The 19592-nt window shown below is 33.9% G+C and overlaps 1 long non-coding RNA gene across 3 annotated transcripts in view; it reads right to left on the bottom strand.

Annotated features, from left to right (window-relative positions):
- Nucleotides 1–2518: 2518 nt before the first annotated feature.
- The window catches only part of LOC147915906 (uncharacterized), a 70100-nt gene continuing 53026 nt past the window's right edge, over nucleotides 2519–19592 (bottom strand). For 2 of the 3 annotated variants that reach the window (XR_015553549.1, XR_015553548.1), the window contains exons 2-5: nucleotides 14534–14755; nucleotides 12803–12876; nucleotides 5005–5126; nucleotides 2519–2696 (exon numbers count right to left, since the gene is read on the bottom strand). This is a non-coding gene — a long non-coding RNA (uncharacterized LOC147915906). Of the gene's footprint in view, nucleotides 2697–5004; nucleotides 5127–12802; nucleotides 12877–14533; nucleotides 14756–18153; nucleotides 18213–19592 lie in introns of those variants that run through there. The other variant, XR_015553547.1, reaches the window with a different exon arrangement.

Here is a 19592-nt window from a genome sequence, read left to right as displayed (position 1 = left end):
GCAAACATTATCCTCATTTTTCAGATAGACTGAGATTGTCAGAGACTAGGTAACTTTCCCATGGTCATGCACCTAGTAGGTGTCAAAGCTAGACCTTTAGCTAGGATATCAGACTTCACAGTCTATATTCTTAACCACTGCACTGCCTTCCTGAGAGATGTCTCTAGACAGAGAAGACAGCAGTTGTGAGATTGTAAGGACATCAGGGCCGTAAGACGTCAGGGTATTCAATGAACAACACGCATCTCCATGTGACTGGGAAATAACAAGTGAGGAGCAGAGTGGCATCAGATGAACTCAGAGAGGGAGGCAGGTGCAACAAAGGTGGATTGTGGTAAATAGTTTGGGGTTTACTATGAGCACAATGAGAAACCTTGCAGGCTTTTAGGTAGGGAAGCAACATTACTTATTTTAGGGTTTGAGAAGGTCACTTTGGCTATTTCCCGGTAGACAGATTTTAGGTTAGCATGCTTGAAAACTGAGCACAGTTAGAGGACCACTGCCACAGCCCAATGAGGACGATTAGCGTTTGGTCTAGTGTGGCGGTGTGAGGAGCCAAAATGTGATAACACTAGGATATATCTGAAGGCTAAGCCATCATGATTGCATAGATCACATGTGGGAGGGAGGCAGGTAAAAAGGCACCAAAGTGGAGGATTTTAGACACATTGACACGCCAATTAAACTTTAAGACCATAGACTATATAGATTCATTAATATACCAAAAAAGACGTATTTACAAATGTTACAACACAAATATGAACGCATCATATTTCATCATTTCTAATATGCACACTTTTCACACTTTAATAAACCTAAAATTATATGCTTCGTATTTTTGATAATAATTTAGGTTTAATAAAATATTATTAATTGAACTTGATTTTCTCATGGGAGAAATTATTAGCATTTGGTGATTTGCTAAGTTTTACCTTTCCCTAATATTTCCACATTAATAGCTTTCTTTCCTAGGAGTCTCTACCAGAATATTGGCAATCTGTTAAACGACTTTACATTGTTCTTTAAACATGGACTCTGTGTATGTCATGTTTTAAATACTTGAACACAAACTACTTTAGAGCAGGAGTTTCTCAGCTTAGAGTTAGAAATGGAGTAACAAGCTCAATAAATTACTCTTAAATTGACTTGACAAATCTCAGTGGGGTGCTACACCATCCAGAATTTCTTTTTATAATGCAAAATCCAGCTAAATATCTATTTCTTCAGCCTTACTTTTTTGTTGGCTAACTGGCTATGAGAGTAATCAGAAATATCACCTGTATAACTGAAATTCCAACAGGAACAGCAAGGGACAAGGAAAAATATTCTTTAAGGAAATGATGAAAGAAGACAGAAAAGGTTACTGGCGAAAGAAGCATGAGAAGAAGCCCATTCACTAGAAGCACAGAGCTTCAACAGACACTGGCAGAAGAGTTGCCTAAATAAAGTTTATTGTTTTTCCTTTTCCAGATGAGCTCTTTCTTTTTTTTCTTTTTGGCCTTTTAGCATTAATTTATTGCAATAAAAATACTAAACAGAAAAAAAATACCAAAACATGTAAGGAAATTCAAAACACCTATATTGTATAAATAAGTTACAAAATACATTTTGAAAGCTGTGCATATAAAACAAAGCTAGCAAGATGTTATATTGACCATATTTTTCTTAATAAATAAAATATACAAACTAATTTTAATATATAGACAAACTACATGTATATTATCCTGACTAAAATATCAGTATAATAAAATCAGCACTAGGAAGGAGAACTTTTGGAAAGGTGAGTACATGTTTTTCCCATAGTGGCATGGTAGTTAATTAATGTGATTTGGTGAAAGAAATTAGGATAGATAGAAATTAATAAATCATGAAAGAGCAGAGTGTGGTCATAGTGAAGTAGCAGTAAAAAATTTATAGGCATGACACAACAACAGAGTTCATTAGGCTGCATACTTAGCAAGTTGATTTAAAAATTTAGACTCTCTGACTTTGATCTGTAGTACCTGGTGCTGGGCATTCAAAGGTAGCCAGACTTTGGTGCATTCTGGGCCATGGTGATAGTAGACAGCTGAAATCAAAGTCTATCCTTAAAACAACCATGTCTACAGTTACCTTCACCCTTTTAATGTGCATCAAAATCACATGAATTATCTTAAAATAATGGGCACTTCTTCTATATATAACATGCAAGAAATAAAAATACAATGAGATTTTTCACACCTACAGTCATTCACCCCTATTAAATAAGTACATCTTTGGTTGGAAGGTCACTGTGAAATTTCAAGAATGTCAAATACAACATATTCAATACGATTAGGGTGTTAGAAAATATAGTATATTGAATAGCTAAGCATATAATCTGGAATATCACAATATGGAATAATCAGAGTAAAAGATCACAATGCCTGACTTAATTCAAAGCAAGAAAAATAAATGGGATGAATAGTGAGTCACACTTTTTCCTCATTCAGAATTTATCTTTCAAAACTCTCAACAAAGAGTCTAAGTCATACAGTGTCTGGAATTTTTATTGAATAATTATGTATATCACAGTTTATTTCAGAAACTATTGCATGGAGCAAAATACAAAATAAACGTAGAGGATCCTCTGCACAGAGCTCTGTAAATTCGGGAATGCTGCATTAAAGGAATTCCACGACAGCTGTCTGATCTGCCCCAACAACATCCAACTCGGTATGCAATATACAAATTTCATTCATGAAGACCATCTGAGGAATTTGGACAAGGAGAATGCAACTAAGGCCAAAAAGGGACCAAAAGAATCAGGAAGAAATGAACCAAGTTGCAGAAGGACTTGCAAACCAGTGAACAGGAGGAGTCACTACAGAACTGGGTAGGTATAAAAGCACATACTCTCCGAAGGTCAAGGTGAGATAGGTTCGGCAATAAGGTGAGTACAGACTTCAGGAAAGATCATCTTTGAATTATCCCCTCCCTGAAGCCCACTGAAATGAGTAAAAATAAATAAAATCTAACAAATAAATCATCTGTACTATACTAAAAATGGTCACAGTTGCACACCATATGCTCTGAAAAATATTACCTGTCAGGTATGATAAAATGCAATAAAAAGTATCTTTAACCTCCTTGTGGGAGAACCAGCCCATTGAGTTTAGTTCATTATTGTGAACTGATTGGTACACAGGGGACCCTCAATCTCTATTTGTTGAATGGACAGCATGATTTGACTTGGATCTCCCATAATTCCAGAACAATGCAGCATTCTTGAAGTAGGTGAGATAGTTCTGAAGGGTCCTCATAAATACCTTCATTTGGGGTATCAGAAGCAGAAGTGGCGTGAGGCCAGAGCAAAAAGAAGTCACTGAGTGGGGTCTGTTTCCACTAAATCTAAGCACAGAGGAAAAGGGGCTGAAGATGAGATCAGGCCATTTTTCTCCTCCTACCACCCAAGTCAGTTAGGGGAGCCTGCAGAGAAGGAAGATATAGAAGAGATCTGAAAGAATAAGCTGCAACTACTTTTAAGGTTGCTGTTCAAAGTTGACTGAGTAGATGTAAATGCACCCTCCAAACAAAAGGCTGTGGAAAAACCTTCAAAGACATATTTTGCAAAAAACAACTATACTTGGTTAAATCTCATTTCAATATTTTAAGGAAGAGGTAAATTTCATGCCATTTTAACTATTTTAATTACTAAAATAGAAAGAAAGAACAGCTATGCCCAAGTTTGTTTGTTTGTTTGTTTTTACAAAGGTGTATCATATTAATAGACCAAAAGCAAAGTGATATTAACTAAACAGCTGACAAAAAAAAAAGACAAAAAAATTTAACACTTATTTCCAATGAAAAATAATGTAGTAACTTTGTAGTAATGGCTATGGAGATGGAGAAGATATTGGAGTGGGGTGAGTGTGGATCTTTCTATAAAATAAAATACCTATTTTGGGTAAAAAACAAGTTATTTTCATTGGAGTAGGAGGAGAAGCATTACTAGCAAAGTCAGGTGTAAGTATCCACTGTCATTAATACCTCTTAACATTATTTTGAAAGTGCTACCAATGGCAATTAAGAATTTTTTTAAAGGTGTTAATTATTTGCAGATGACTATGTAAGCATTTTAGAAAACTCAAGAGAATCAACTAAGATGCTGTTCATAAAATTAATATGACTATCAGTATTGTTACTATATGTATTCTACTGCTCGTAGATAATGTGAGAAAAGGTATCTTTGTACTATCAACAATAATATAAAATGCTTAGAATCAAATTTTAAAAAGAAAAGCATAAAGTTAAGTTATACAACTCTTCTATGGCCATAAAAAAAGACTTGAATAAATGGAGAGTCACACTTTGTTCTTGAATAATGATGTATATTTCAAAAGCTTTGATATTATAGATTGCAATTTTCCCTAAGCTCATTTATGATATCAGTGATATCCCCCACAAAATCCTACTGTGTGTAGGGGGGAGTAGTTTAGTGGTACAGGGGGATAATCAATGAAACAGTCCTCTTATAATTAAATTATTTTACTATATAAGTAAAAAATCTACATATTTTAAAAGTCAAAAAATACAACAATCAACTAATAATGAAAAGTAACAAGTTTTATTCCTATATATATCTCCAATGTTGTGCCCCAGAGGCAGTCATTTCTGTTTACATTTTTAATTCCTGTAGTAAAACGAACCATTATCCTTAAATAATGGGCTTGCATTAATATAAATTAACCCATCTGCTTAATAACTATTGACTTCCTACAATGATCAGAGTTTAGTTCATTTGCCCATTATCATTAAAATCCTATTTTTACTTATTTATTGGTTATCACTATGTAGTTGAGATGACTAGTTTCATACCCAACATCCATTATTCCCTCTTCTTTAAAGATAAAAAAAAAAAATTAAACTGCAGTGGTAGTGTACCCAGACAAAAAAATGAATTTTTAGTTGGGTTATGGATAATAAAACATGAGCAGAAGTTGTCAGATGGAGCTTTAGGCAGTTTCTTAAATCATGGTGACTTACCTGGAAGGGAGGCAGCCATCCTGCTTTTATTCCTTCCTTCTCCTTCCCGTTCAAATGATTGCTAGAGTCAGTGGTGATCATATGGCTGGCCATGAAGTAGTCTTGAGGATGGTAACCAAGCCCTAAAAAGGGCAGAACAGAGAAAAGAAGGGCTGTGAACATCAATGACATTCTGCATCCATGATAACCAGCCCTGGATCATTATCCTCAGGACTTAGTGGATGTGAGAGAAAAGGAATATCACTATTGTTAAGCCAAAGATATTTTGGATTTCTATTACAGCAGATTAACACAATTAACAATATATTATGTAACTTTCAGTAATGCATGTATATAGCTTTACATCTGGTTCACTCATCCATAGATAGTATTTCTTGAGTCCCCACTTCTTAATACAAAGAAATTAATTGTTTTTATCCTTCTTGCCACCTCTTTTCCCCAGCCCCTTTTAACCTCCCAACCTCTGTAAATTGTGTATTTTCATATTTTAATTATATGTCAATTATATTTACATTCTGTTTTGCAGCCACAATTAAATATTCTATACTTCATCTATAGTTTGGTTTTATCTCAAGAGAAGAAAATCAATAATTATTATTGATATTTTTATAAATCCATTAATATTCTTCACCATAATTAAGTAGAACACTAAATTATCTATCATTTTCTGTGTAGTTTTTTTTTTCCTAGCATATTAATTGACATTTTTTTCCCCTCGCATTGTATCTTTTTTTTTATGGTGAGGGAGACTGGCCCTGAGTTTACATCTGTTTCTAATCTTCCTCTTTTTGCTTGAGGGAGATAGTCCTTGAGCTAACATCTGTGCCCATCTTCCTCTATTTTGTATGTAGGATGCCACCACAGCATGGCTGGATGAGCGGTGCATAGGTCTGCGCCTGGGATCCGACCCCGCAAATCCCAGGTCGCTGACGTGGAGCACGTGAATTTAACCAATAGCCATGGAGCCGGCCCCCTCCTTGCATTGTATCCTACTCATAACCTAAACTCCTCAAAATTCTCAAGTATACCCTCTAGTTTATGGAATGCTTTATTTTTCCCAAGACATCCCTCCTGAATTTCCTCTCAACATGTCTGGATGTAATGCTCTTAAGTACAGCTGCACAGATGGCATCTTGGGTTCTCCACTACTTGTGTGTCTGAACTCCTTCTTTCCTGGATCAAATATTATCTTTTTCTTTTTTTTGATTTACACTTTTCTTCTTATGACTCTCCAACCAAATTTGTCTATTAACTAAACTTTCTGAGACTGTGTATCGGTAAATGTCATCACATTGCTCTCACATCAATAATTTTACATGAAAACCCAATTCTAGATGCAAAATCTTTCCTCTCAAAATTGTGGGAATTTCCCCATTGTGTTCTAACGACTAAAGTGGTTGATCAAATACTTGATCTCTGTCTTTATTTTTATTGTTTAAGATCTCCTTTGTTTTCCTCAGTATGGATAAATTTTTCAACAGGTATCTAGTGTGGAATATGGGTCTTTTATTATCTGCCTTGCTTGGAACTTGGTAAGATTGTTCAATTTTTAGATGTATATCTCTGTTCCACTTTGAAAAATAATCTCATATTGTTTATTTGATAAATTTCTCCTCATTATTTTCTCTGTTCTCTCTTTATGAAACTCCTATAAATCTAATTTTGAGCATCCTGAATTAATATACCTTTCTATTACCTGTTCTTCTATATTTTTAGTCCCCTTGATATTTGTTCTATATTTTGGGAAATATTCTCAAATTTACTACTTAGGCTTTTCATCTATAATTATGATTATATTGAAAACTGTATTTAAATTTCCAAGAACTCATTCTTTTTTCCTGTACTTTTTTTCAGCATTGTATTTTTGTTTTAAGGATACAGAGTATTTTTCTAATTTCTTTGCAAACAAAAATCAGAAATTTAAAAACTGATCTTCTGTTCTCTCAATTTTCTTTGTTTCTTTTGAGGAGTTTATTTACCTTGGTCTTTCTCTTTCAGATGGTAGATTGTACTCAAATATTTGTTAATTCTTGGTTGGTTGTTTGCATATAAGAATGATGCAACAGAAAGTCAGAAGGGGAAATTGATAAATGATAATCTGTTTTAGGATTAAAAAGGAGAAGGAAAGCATGATGTGTGGTCCCACAATTTCCAATATAAAGGTATTTACCCTGAGGCTTATACATTCACTTGGTATCAGAGACAATTTATTAAATTTATATGAAAAATAATACTTTGTTGCTATTGTTTATCTCATAGATTAAACAAATAGTTTTTTTTTTTTAATATGCTAGGCTCTGTTCTAGGCATTGGAGATATAGCTGTGAACATAAACACACTAAATCTTGTGATCTTATAAATAATAAAGAAAATAAATAGGAACATATACAGCCCTTTTGCTATATTGAAATTGATAAAGCAGGAAAGGAGGATAAGAAATGTATATGGGTATGCGCATTGGGGAGTCAAGCGAATGCTTTGTTTTACTTTGTCTTCTCGTTGTTTATTTGACAGATAGTTTTTGCTGAGCGAGTAAATGCTTGGCTATAAAAATTACTTCCTGAAGTGGAGGAGGAGAGTTTTCTATTAAAATAGACCTTTATTTTTTTTTAAATGGCATAGCTAAAAATAACTAGTACACAGAACACTCACTATGGGTCAGACATGATTTTAATCATTTTACATATACATAAAATTTACATATATTATTCATTTAATCTTCACATTAACCCTATGACGTAAGTTCTGATACAACTACTTTTTAAGTAAGATTGAAAATTAAGGAAAGGATAAGTCTTGAGTCTTATACATTAATCATACATCCCTACAATTAAAAAAAAATGAACCCACACTCATAAATGTATAATAATTTATAAATTACAAACCTATGCTACTCTAATTAATCCACACATTAGATGTTTCTGGTTTTGTTAGATGCTAAATATAATAGCAGTCCCCCCTTCATGAAGTCCACTTGACTATCTTGTACACATGCCCTACCGCTATCTAGTAGTTTAAAAAAAGGGAGAAATACATTTCAGAAAAGTGCAACTGAGAGGATCCCTGCAATCAGGAGAGTGGTTTCAGCTGGATCCTGAAGAACTAGCGGTATTTCAATGCATGCCTTCTTTATTACAAATATATCAGCAAAACACTAGGAGGCAGGAAAATCAAATAATCACTTGAGAAACACTAAGTCAATCTGACCAGAGCAGGATTCACTGAAGAGATTAAACGGAGAAATCTGAAAAACACATTAGACCAATATTATAGAGGCTTCAGTTCAAGAGTGTATGGACCTTATCCTTTAACAATGAGAGTTAAGGAAACGTTTTGAAAATGGCTAGCAAAGGGATAAAACGGTATTTTTTAAATGCCCTCATTTCACATAGTTAAAATAGCAGTTATAAAGCAAGAGGGTAGAAAAAGATCTTGCCTCTTCCTCCCTGACTCCTCTCCACCTAACAACATAATTTTCTTTGCTAACTCCAAAATAAAATATCTTTACATCCTAGACAAACTTGTTCAATCACTGAAGTACATGCCCAACAGCTTGCAGGTAGTAAGGGCACAGCCTGGAAATCTGGTTTTCTGACTCCCTATCCGTGACTCTTCACGTGTCGTTTCCAATTATCTTTACACAACTGAGTAGTAAACGCCTTTGACCAGTTTAATACATAATAACGAAAAAGATATTTATGCACTCACCACCCATCATAAGAAATAGAAAATTTATTGCTATGGGGCTCCATGCATACCTCATCTAAATCAGTCCATTTCATTCCTGCCTCCTGAGGAATTACAACGTTGGTATTTTAAAAAATGTTTTAACAAATAGAGTATTCAAAATAATTTATTATTTTTCTTTTTTATGTTTGTCGTATATGCCTTACAGAAATAAACAAAAAAATTTCATGCATACAGTTTGCTGTATTTTTAAAATATTGCTACATACAGTTTGCTAATTTTACTTCCATGCACATAAATTTATTTTTCCTTGTACTATCTATGGTTTTGGTGTCATCAGTTTACTAGCATCATAACATGCATTGAATAGTATTTCTTTTTTTTCATTCCTATTCCCTAGAAGACTGTGTTTAAAATTGGAATTACCTGTGAACATTTAATTATACTCAACTATCAACTAGGCTTGATAGTTGCTTTGTAGGAATATTTTCTTTTTCTGAGTGCAATTCTTTCTTCTTGTGTCAGTGGTAGTAAATTTTATTTTCCTCAGAATGTATTAATTTCATCTAAGTTTTCAAATGAATCAGCATAAAGTTTTGATATTATATTTAGTTTTTTTTAATTGCTAATATTGTTTATGGGTAAATTAACCTAGCTAACTACTATCAGTGTTATTCCTTTTAAAAAAGAAGATCTTGACTGTGTTCATTCCCTATTTGATTTCTATTCCAAGGGATTCTATAAACTTTATCATTTTCTTTCTTTTTTTTTTGTTCATTGAAATAATTCTAAACTCTTCTTTTTTAACGTTTAAAATTGGTTGCTTAGTTTAATCATTTGAGATTTTCATCATTTTGAATACGAATACTTGAGGCTACAAATTTCATTTTATTGCTACCTCAGTGTTATTTCTAAGTTTTAAATATACCATTTTCCTTACCCTTTTAAATATTTTTCACATCCACTATGATTTCTTCTTTGATTCATGACTTGTTAAGAATTACGTTTTTTAAATTCTAACCATAATTTTTGTAATTATTAACTGAATTACATTGTGGTTAAAGTCCTGATCTGTAGAATTCCAAACCTTTGAAATTTGTGTGACTTGGTGTATGGTCTAGCACACCAGAGATCTTAGCAAGTTTCATGTATTCTCCAGTTGTTGGTTGCAATTCCCATAAACACCCACTAGATCAAGTTATTTAAGAGAACTGTTTGAATCTTCTAAATTTCTCTTTAGATTTTCGGTTGGTGCATTTACTAATTACAAAATAAGGTAAATGATTTATCAGTTTCTCCTTGAAGTTCTGTCAGTTTATGTTCAAGATATTTTGAGATGACATTTTTAAGTGTATATGAGTTTAGATTTGTTTATTATTTTTTAATCATCCTGGTAAATTGAAGTTTTTAATGTTTTGAAGTAGTTCTCTTTATCTCTATTGTTTATTTAGTTAAAGTCTATGTTTTTGCTACTAATAATGATTAATATAACTATATCAACTTCATTTAGGTTAGTACTTGTCTGATATCTTTTTCTATTTCCTTTCTTAACGTCTCTCTGTCCTTATTTCTTAGGAGAATTCCAGTTGACAGCGTAAAACTCTGTTTAACTTTTAAAACATAATCTGCTGTCCTTGTCTTTTAAATTAAGATTTTAGTCCATTTATATTACTACTTAATAAATGCAGTCACAATATAGTGGTTAAGAAAATAAATGCTGGAGGTAGACTGCTGGGTTTGAATTCTGGAGCTGTCACTTAGAAATACATGACCCTGGCCAAGTCATTAAAACTTTCTGTGCCTCCTCATTATTTGTTAATTTAGATTCATAGCAGTAATTCTTTCATGGGGCTGTTTTGAAAATTAAATGATTTAATATTTGTAAATTCTTTCCAACACTGTCTGGAATATAGTAGGCACTATATAATTGTTTACTATTATTATATTTGAATTAAATTTTCAAACTTTTTTCTTTTGCTCGTTTTTGGCATTATTGTATTTTTATTGTTTTATTTGTTCCACTGTTTTCTCATTCTTATCTTTTATGGATTCATTAAAAAAAGAACTTTTAATCACATTCTATTTGTTTTATTATCTTTTTAAAGTCCATCATGATTTTCCCAGCAAACAGTAAAAAGGCTATTCAAAAATTAAATATTTCTGCAGATGAAATAACAAATCCACTAAATTGCTCATTAAACTCCAACAGAACTCATGGTTAACAAATATCTTATCTGCCAATTTCCGAAAACTAAGAATATGTGTGTAATCCTTTCTGTTCTGCTAAAATTCAATATAAATATTCCTTCAATTGAATATTAGTATAAACATTTAAAATATGAGCTAGAGAATTGGGGAAAAACATACTTTAGTATGGGAAGATAGGATGATCAGGCAAAAATTGATTGATAATGAATTTTAAAAAAACTTCAGACAATCTATTGCAGGTTGACTCTTTGGTTGACATATTTTACTTATAATGCATTAAAATAGGGAGAAAAAGGCTAATTCTCAGGAGCATTCCAATGCTATCAGTAAGAAGGGGCAGCATTTTCCGTGATTTCTATCTTGGGATTCTTTGATTTTAAGATCAAAGATTTTTCTTTTTCTCTTTCATTTTTAATATGCCATTCATACATCCTGTTCTGTGAATCACGTTTTCAGCAGTCTGTGCAGCCTCTATGCTAAATGCCTCCTGTGCGTTAGGTTCTACGCATAGGTTATTTTTCAGGGCTTTCCCCACATCCTGACGCTCTGAGTGAGAATAAATTTACCTTCGATATGCATAACCAAATGCTGAATCTATCCAGACTCAGAGCTAACATTGAGCTATTCTGCATCTCAAAATGGAGAAAGCAAGACACAGCAACAGCATCTCTGGGGATGGTTTGAACAAACTCTAAAGATGGAAATATCAGTACCAGTATGCATTTTGTAATTCTGAGTTAGTTTCTTAGAGTTCGTGGGAACCTTGGATATTATTTCGTTTTATCTTCTCATTTTACAAACATGGAAACTGACACTCCAAGAGAGAGTAAGTGACTTGTCTATTGCATTAGCGATTTAAGTGGCAGTCCATGGAATGGTGTTTCTCACTTGGTAATACTACAAGTTTTACACATTTAAATATATCAACAACTGCTGTTTTGTTTTTTGAGGGAGGAGGGTTATGATATACAGCTTTGCTTTCCAACTAGATTGTAAACTATCGAGGAGAAGAGCTACATTTTGTTAAAATCTGCACAGCAGCCCCAAATCCCTTCTCAAATTGAAGCTAATCCCAGGTCTGACACTTATTAGGAATTCAATAAATAGCTGAATAATTTATCTCTGGAGGGGCAATTGTAGAAACCTTGCTTTTTGTAAACTGAAAAGCAATAGAAACAGATAGTAATGTTATAAATGCTGGTGACAGAGATGAGAGATTAGCAACACCATTTCATCGAATATCACAGAAATTACCCATAATGTCATTTTCTTTGTGGAGATACCTAATAGGACTTGCCTTTAGGGGTATATATAACAAAAATTAGAGAAAGAGTATGTTAGACCCATTTTATGAGTTATAAGCAGAATTCTAGCTACTTAACTGAGGCTTCAGTTAAGTAATTTTCTGGCAAGATGATATTAAATTAAACTCTCATTCGAAAAGATGTTTTATTCTCTATTTATTTTACAATAACCTGGTTTTTAATTTATCTTATGAAACAGTTCTTTTAGAACAGTGGACTATATAAGGAAAAAGAACAAACTAGAACCACTTAGTTTGAAAGGCTTAATGAAAGGACAAGTCCTTGATCGCCTTCCTTGAAGAAAGCCTGGTAGGCAGAAGGATAACCCTGGAAGCTGCTGAAAAAGTGGTTACATCAGTCAGCCTTAGTTTGCCTATATCTGGGAAACAGCAACCTTCAAAATCGTGGTGACTCAAAAAATAAAGGTTTATTTTTGTTCATGCGTAGTCCACTGTGCATTCAGCCACCTGTACAGGGAGGCTGTCCTGTATGGGAAGGTATAGCCATCCACCTCCACATCAGCACACACTTCCTTAATCCCAGCAGCCTTTTCACTAAATGCTTAGCCCTGGAAGTAACACACTCACATTTCCACTCACATTTTACTGGGTGAAGCAAGTCATACGACCACACCCAATTTAAAGCTGGTGGTAAGCATCTTTTTTCCCGCGCTCTGAAAAAGAAGACAACAACATCAATGAACAATGTATTATCTGTGAGGCAGATGCATGTGTATCACTGATTCTACATTTGCTCAGACTTAAGGTGGAAGATGAAGGCACATATCATACCCCTAAAAGGCAACCCAGGTCTTCAGATGAATAAAAATAAATTGATCTCCCACAGTGACCTCAAATTTATTTTGAAATAAAGAAGATAGCCTCTTGGTTCTCAGCCTCAGTTCATGCATGGCTATAATTTCATGACATTTCCCATGAGGTTAAGAGTTACCCATTGCATGTCAAAGACAAAGACTGTTAGTCCTCCTCTGTTCTGGACACTGAACAACCTCGAAAATGACAAAAGTAGTTTCTTTGGCAATTTTTCAAAAATCAAGTTTCTTAGGTTTTCTAATACAAGGTCACTATAGCTAGAAATCAATCAACTGCTAGAAATCAAATGAAGAAGTGGTGGTTTTAAAGCGTGTATGTGTGTGAGTACATAGGTGTGTTTTAACACAACCCCTGGATCAAAACAAAAAAAGGGAGGGCCTCTTTTTTCACTTTCGGAAACCACAATTATTTTAAAAAATCATGCTTGCCTGGCACTAATGCAATCAATACTTACAACCATTACACATAAATGGAGCCTTTGTGCATTTAGAACTTTTAGTTTTCCTTCATTTTTGCCATGGTTTTCCTCCACCACTCTGCCAGCTGTGGTCTTCATATGGCACTAAATACTTTCTATGGTCTCAAATACAAATGCATTGCCTATAACAATAATAGGGTATTCTAGGGTTTCTCTTATTTGGGGCTCTGGTCTCAGCTCATAGTACAAATTAATATAAATAATATGTGAAATATTAACAAAATAGTACACGAAATTTGAGGCTCAGAGGAAGTAAATAACTTGGCAAAAGAGCATAGAAAGTCAGTGGAGATTTAGGATTCAAACTCAGGCCTCCTAAATCTGATTCTGGGAAATGTTTAATGAATAATCTCTTTAGCTTATTTTAATTTTTACTCTTACTTCTCTAAGACAAAAAAGCGATACTTTCCTTCTTTAAAATAAAATGATATATTTAAGAATCTTTAAAAGATATTTTCCTTGTCCAATTGGATGGTTATTTTTTTTGAGTTGCATAATCTCAGATCTCTTGTCTATGTAATAAAAGTAATTTTATTTCATTTCATGCTAAGAATAAATGTCTCCAAAGGATATGCAGAAGAAATATGTATGACATGAATTTTTTCAAATTCTCTACTTGTAGCCATCCGGGATTTCTGAATTTGTGGAATAAAACATCCTAAATTACTAAAATTCTCTATCCATTTGAAAGATTCCACTAAAGAAACATAATAATTTCTTCCAAATAGTATATTATACTTGCTTCAATTAAGTAAAAAAGGAATGTTGAATTTATTTACTTGCTCTAATCCAATCATTAGATATTGAAGTATATATTGAAGTAATTAAAAGAGACCCGAATTAAATTTTTAAGGTATTGTATGAAAAACAAATATTATGACTATTTTTGGAATGACAAAAGCAATTTGACAAGGGAAAGGAACATTGCTTCATAAGGTTATTTTGTACGTTATTCTCCGAGAAAAAGACTTTGCAGGCAGAACTTATTCATGTATTTGAAATTGCATCTTATTTCTCACCTTAGGTATCTCTCCATAGGTGCCAAGTGCAATATGTCAACAGCTGAACAGCTTATTGCTCTCAAGTGGTTTGCACATGCCTGACTGAGCTATCGAAAAAGCTGCTCAGATTTCAGGCCCTTGTAGGTCACTGGTTCTGGTAGATGTTGCAAGTTTGGCTTCTTCTCAACTCCTGCTTTCTTTCATCAAAGGGCCACTGTCAGGTAGGTAGTTCAATAAAAACTGAAGAATCAGAAAATTAACAATCTTTACTATCTGTACAAAGTAAAAAAATAAAAATAAAACAGAATTCTTATTATTCCAGTGTAGAAACTTCTATCATTTATTTGAATTGAGTGATGGAAGACCCCCAGTAAGTTACAATGTGTTATTTCCGAAAGAAAACACATCGTTATATTACCCTCAAGGTACTCACTTTCTGACCCATTTCCTATGCCTGGTTGGCTGAGAAGAGACAATAAAATCTCCTAGAATTTTGTGCCACACTTCCTCTGTTTGTAACAGTCATTTGTGTTGATTGCCATATATTTCCAGGTATGACAGTATTTCAATTCTCTTCTCCCTTTGAAAGTATGACCATATGACTTGCTTTGGCCAATAGAAATGGTGTATCTCCTGCGTGAATGGAAGCTTTAAGAGCTGGTATGCAATTTTCCATTTTCTTTCTTCCTGTTTCAATAATCTTGGAAATACCCATCAAAATGGAGCCTCTGTTATCCTAGATTCAGGAGTAACTGTGACAAGCAAAATCCCCAGTTGGGTGTGAACGCGTGTAAGAAATACATTTTTGTTGTATTCAAGCACTAAGATTTTTTTTTTCTTACCTCAGCTCAACTACTACTATCTTAACAGATACACTGTGTTCTGTCAGAGTTTGTTCAATAACAAATGAGTTAAAGAGTCATAAGGATGCAGATGCACTGGAACTGTACTGAAATGTAGCACTTTGTGTGCCTCAGGTTTTATCTATGTAAAATTAAATTCAGAGAAATTGGTTATTGCCACTAGAAACTTGCTTCCTTATTAACCACCCAAATGATGTTAAGAACCCAAAGCATGCTCACTGGACAGCCAGCCAGATGTCTATTAAATACACATGCTGCTCCTGTCTTCTCCAAGTCCTCCCATACCTCTGACTGCTCTTTCTCATGGAATGCTTCATAGATAGAGCTGAAGACTTTGTGTGCCTTACTCAAGAAACACTGAAATTTTTCTGATGGTGCTCAGTGAATTCTGACCCCACTCTTTGAAATCTCACCTTCTCATGATCTAAGTGTTATCTCAAGCAGCATCTCTTTTTGTGGCTGGCTTTCTCTTCATCTCTTATTTACACACTTCCTTTTTCCCAGAAAATAACTTAAATGGAGTTTTAAAAGAGCTGATTCTTTTAAAAGAGCTGATTCTGGAGACACATTGCCCAGGTCCAACTCTTGGCTCTCCTATTTGCTAACTTTTGGGCACTGGACAATTTAATCAAACATTTCTGTTTTTCATCTTTAGATGACAGCAAGGGAACAGTACTCTCTAACTCATAGGGCTAAATGGAAGAGTAAATAAGATAATCAGCATTAACAGCTTTACACTTAAATGTTATCATTACCTCCCATGCCAACACTGGCAAGTCACGGTGTTGGTTAAGTGGTCCTCCCATTGCATATTGGGAATACCCTTATCATATAATTCACACTATTGCAAATATGCATTAATTTTTCTCTTTCATAAAATTTGAGTAAGAGCTCCTTAACTATAGCAAATAGGGCTTTATCAATTCTGCTTCACACCCTTGTAACACAGGCCCTTTTCCATAGTTTACTGACTAACAACAGAACAGACTAGCCCAGAAGGCTTTTGACATGGGTACCTCTGGTGAGGTTCTTATGTCCCAGGCTGCTTTTATTCACAAAATTCAGACTTAATAGTGTAATCTTGCCTTGTTTGACCAACCTCTAAAGAATGAAATGAAAATTACTGAATTATTTTATTGTACCATTAAGGTCTCTGGCTATGGCAAAATAATTTCTCCGCGTCTCTGGTTACCTAATCACAACTGTGCATTTAAGTGGAGTAAGCCTAACCCACACCACTGCAGGGATATTTAAGAAAACTAATATGATATTCTAAAGGGGAAAGTTATTTTTTCTGTTTTTGTTTTGTAATTCCTAATTCATGAGTCTTTAAAATTTTGGATGTAATAACTTCTTACAATAGGTACTATTTTGTCCAATTAAATATCATTCAAGTTGTTGCTTTGAAACAAAACAAAAGGTCCAATGAAGATTGTCCACATATTTTATGTACTTCTGTCTTTGAAGATGCAATTCCCAAATGGATTGACTTTAAAATTTCTATGTGCCTGATGTACAGAAAATATTTCCATTAATTTACACAAATTTTGAGTTTTATATCTATAGCATAAAATGTTTCTAAGATGTAAAAGAATAGGAGATATTAGCGACACCCAGGAATCTGACATAAATTGTAGAAGTACTTTGTCTGTATAAGAAGGGACATTTTGATTTAGCAGATACTTTTAAAATAAAACTCTACTTTCCATTCAGAGGCAAAATTGTAATGAAGTTACATAAATAGTCTCATGTCAAAATCATACTGGCAATGTTAGATGGCTAGAATGTCTCTTCCACGACTCATTATCTTTTCAAGAAAGAAATGGAGATGTAATAAGTAGTAAAATCTATCTGAAATAAAAGAACCCACTAGAATATTTTTGCCATCTAGCAGGTCACATGCTTGACAGCTTTTAGAGTACAATTACTGTTGGAAAAACTGGGAAGGGTGTGATCATTGGTAATCTGTCTTTTTCCCAGCTTTAGAGGTTATGATGGTATCCCATAAACCAGCATAATTTCCTCATCAATCAGCATAATTTCATGCAATTTGTACTCCAGGTACATAATTTCATACAATTTGTGCTGTAGGTAGTCTAAACAGGGTTTGGTAGAATAGTCTGTAAAGTTTTTTTGTTTGTTTAGTTTCCAAAACTACCAGGCCAAAGTAAGCAAAAGGCAGACAACGAACATCCAGATTACTAAATCATGCTTTCACGGCTGTTGTTTCTCTGTGATGATTTGCCAAGGCAGAAGAATGGCTGAGAGGCTGGTTTTTCTTTTTTTTTTTTTTGTGATGAATATCAGCCCTGAGCTAACATCCATGCCAATCCTCCTCTTTTTGCTGAGGAAGACCGGCCCTGAGCCAACATCTATTGCCAATCCTCTTCCTTTTTTTTCCCTTTTTCTCCCCAAAGCCCCAGTAGATAGTTGTATGTAATAGTTGCACAACCTTCTACTTGCTGTATGTGGGAAACTGCCTCAGCATGGACGGAGAAGCGGTGCATCCATGCTCGCCCAGGATCGGAACCTGGGCTGCCAGTAGCGGAGCACTCGCACTTTAACCCCTAAGCCACGGGTCCAGCCCCGGCTGTTTTTTGACATCATGTAGTTAGGGTATAAAAATTGAAGCCTAGGTTCATTTGTGTGTGTTCCCAGTAGAATCCCCATATTTTGAGTGGAGATCCAAAGCACCACATCCTAGGAACTAGGATTAAATGGCAGCGAACAAGCACTCACACAAATTACAGCTCAGAATCGAATAATCTAGAATACCTTAGAAACAGCTCAATCTCCCAAATTGGATAAAGGTATTCTGTACTTTCTTAGTATACCTGGGCACCAGAAAGAAGCAAATAAAAATCTTTAGTGGAGTAAATAATAATATCCTAGATCACAATTTTTTTATCATAATTTTTCAAACTTACCCCCAAAAACCAGGGACACAAGGAGACAAGGTGACATGAATAAGAATCATTATATGTAATAGACAATAACTATAGGGAGTTAGAAATTGGAATATTTTACACAGAATTTGGAACAACTCTGATTACTATGTCTGTAAAATAAAATACAAGATCAAAGCAGTTTTTAGAGAGCTGTAAACTATTTAAAAACTGCATAGCAAATTTTAAAGACCAACAAACAGAATTTTTAACAACAATTAAGAATATACCAGTTAGGTATTTTGCTAAGCAAAATAAGTCAGATGGAAAAAGCCAAATACTATATAATTTCACTCATACATGGAAGATAAAACAACAACAACAAACAAACAAACACATAGATACAGAGTTTAGATTGGTGGTTACCAGAGGGGAAGGAGGTGGGAGGAGGGCAAAAGGAGTAAAGGGGCACATTTGTACCATGATGGATGGCAATCAGACTTCTGGTGGCAAACATGATGTAGTCTAAACAGAAGTTGAAATAAAATGATGTACACCTGAAATTTATATAATGTTATAAACCATTGTTACAGCAATAAAAAAAAAGAATATACCAGTTGATCAAAAACAATAGATTAGACATCTCTGAAGAGTGAATCAGTGAACTGAAATATAGGTAAATAAATCTGAAAGATTTATTCTGAAATCTGAAAGAAACAAATGAATGAAGTAGAGAGAGGTTAAGAGAATAAGGTATATGATAGGAAGGTCAAACTTCTAATTATTTGGAGTGCTATGAAAAGAGAGAATGAATAAGAAGCAATATTTAAAGAGGTAACATCTGAAATTTTCCAGAATTTATTAAAAAAATCTAAACACAGATTCAAGATTTTTTTTTTAAACTCTCAAGGATAATAAATAAAAAAAAAAAAAAACAGATGCCTAAAGAGATCACTGTAAAATTGTAAAACATCTAAGAGAAGGAGTGGTTTTACTTTTAAAAAGCTAGGGAAAAATAAAGAATATCTTCAAAGAAGAAATAGTTAGATGGCCAGATAACTTTTTAACAGAGAAACTAAAATCAAATCCATGATGTATTGAAAAAAATGGCTGCCAACCTAGAATTGTGTATTTAGGGAAGACATCCTTCAATAATAAGGGTGACAAACAAAGGTTAACAGGACTTTGCCACAAGAAGAACTTTACTAGAGGAAATAATAAAAGGTTCACTTCATAAGGAAGAATGACACCATATGGAAGTTTGGAGATACAGGATGGAATTGACAAGTATGAAAATGCAAATACACATATGTGTGTGTGTGTGTATAT

Source organism: Ceratotherium simum, chromosome 11, assembly GCF_057802395.1.
Source record: "Ceratotherium simum simum isolate JZ-2026a chromosome 11, ASM5780239v1, whole genome shotgun sequence".
NCBI classification, from domain to species: domain Eukaryota; kingdom Metazoa; phylum Chordata; class Mammalia; order Perissodactyla; family Rhinocerotidae; genus Ceratotherium; species Ceratotherium simum.
This window is presented reverse-complemented; position numbering and strand designations above follow the sequence as displayed.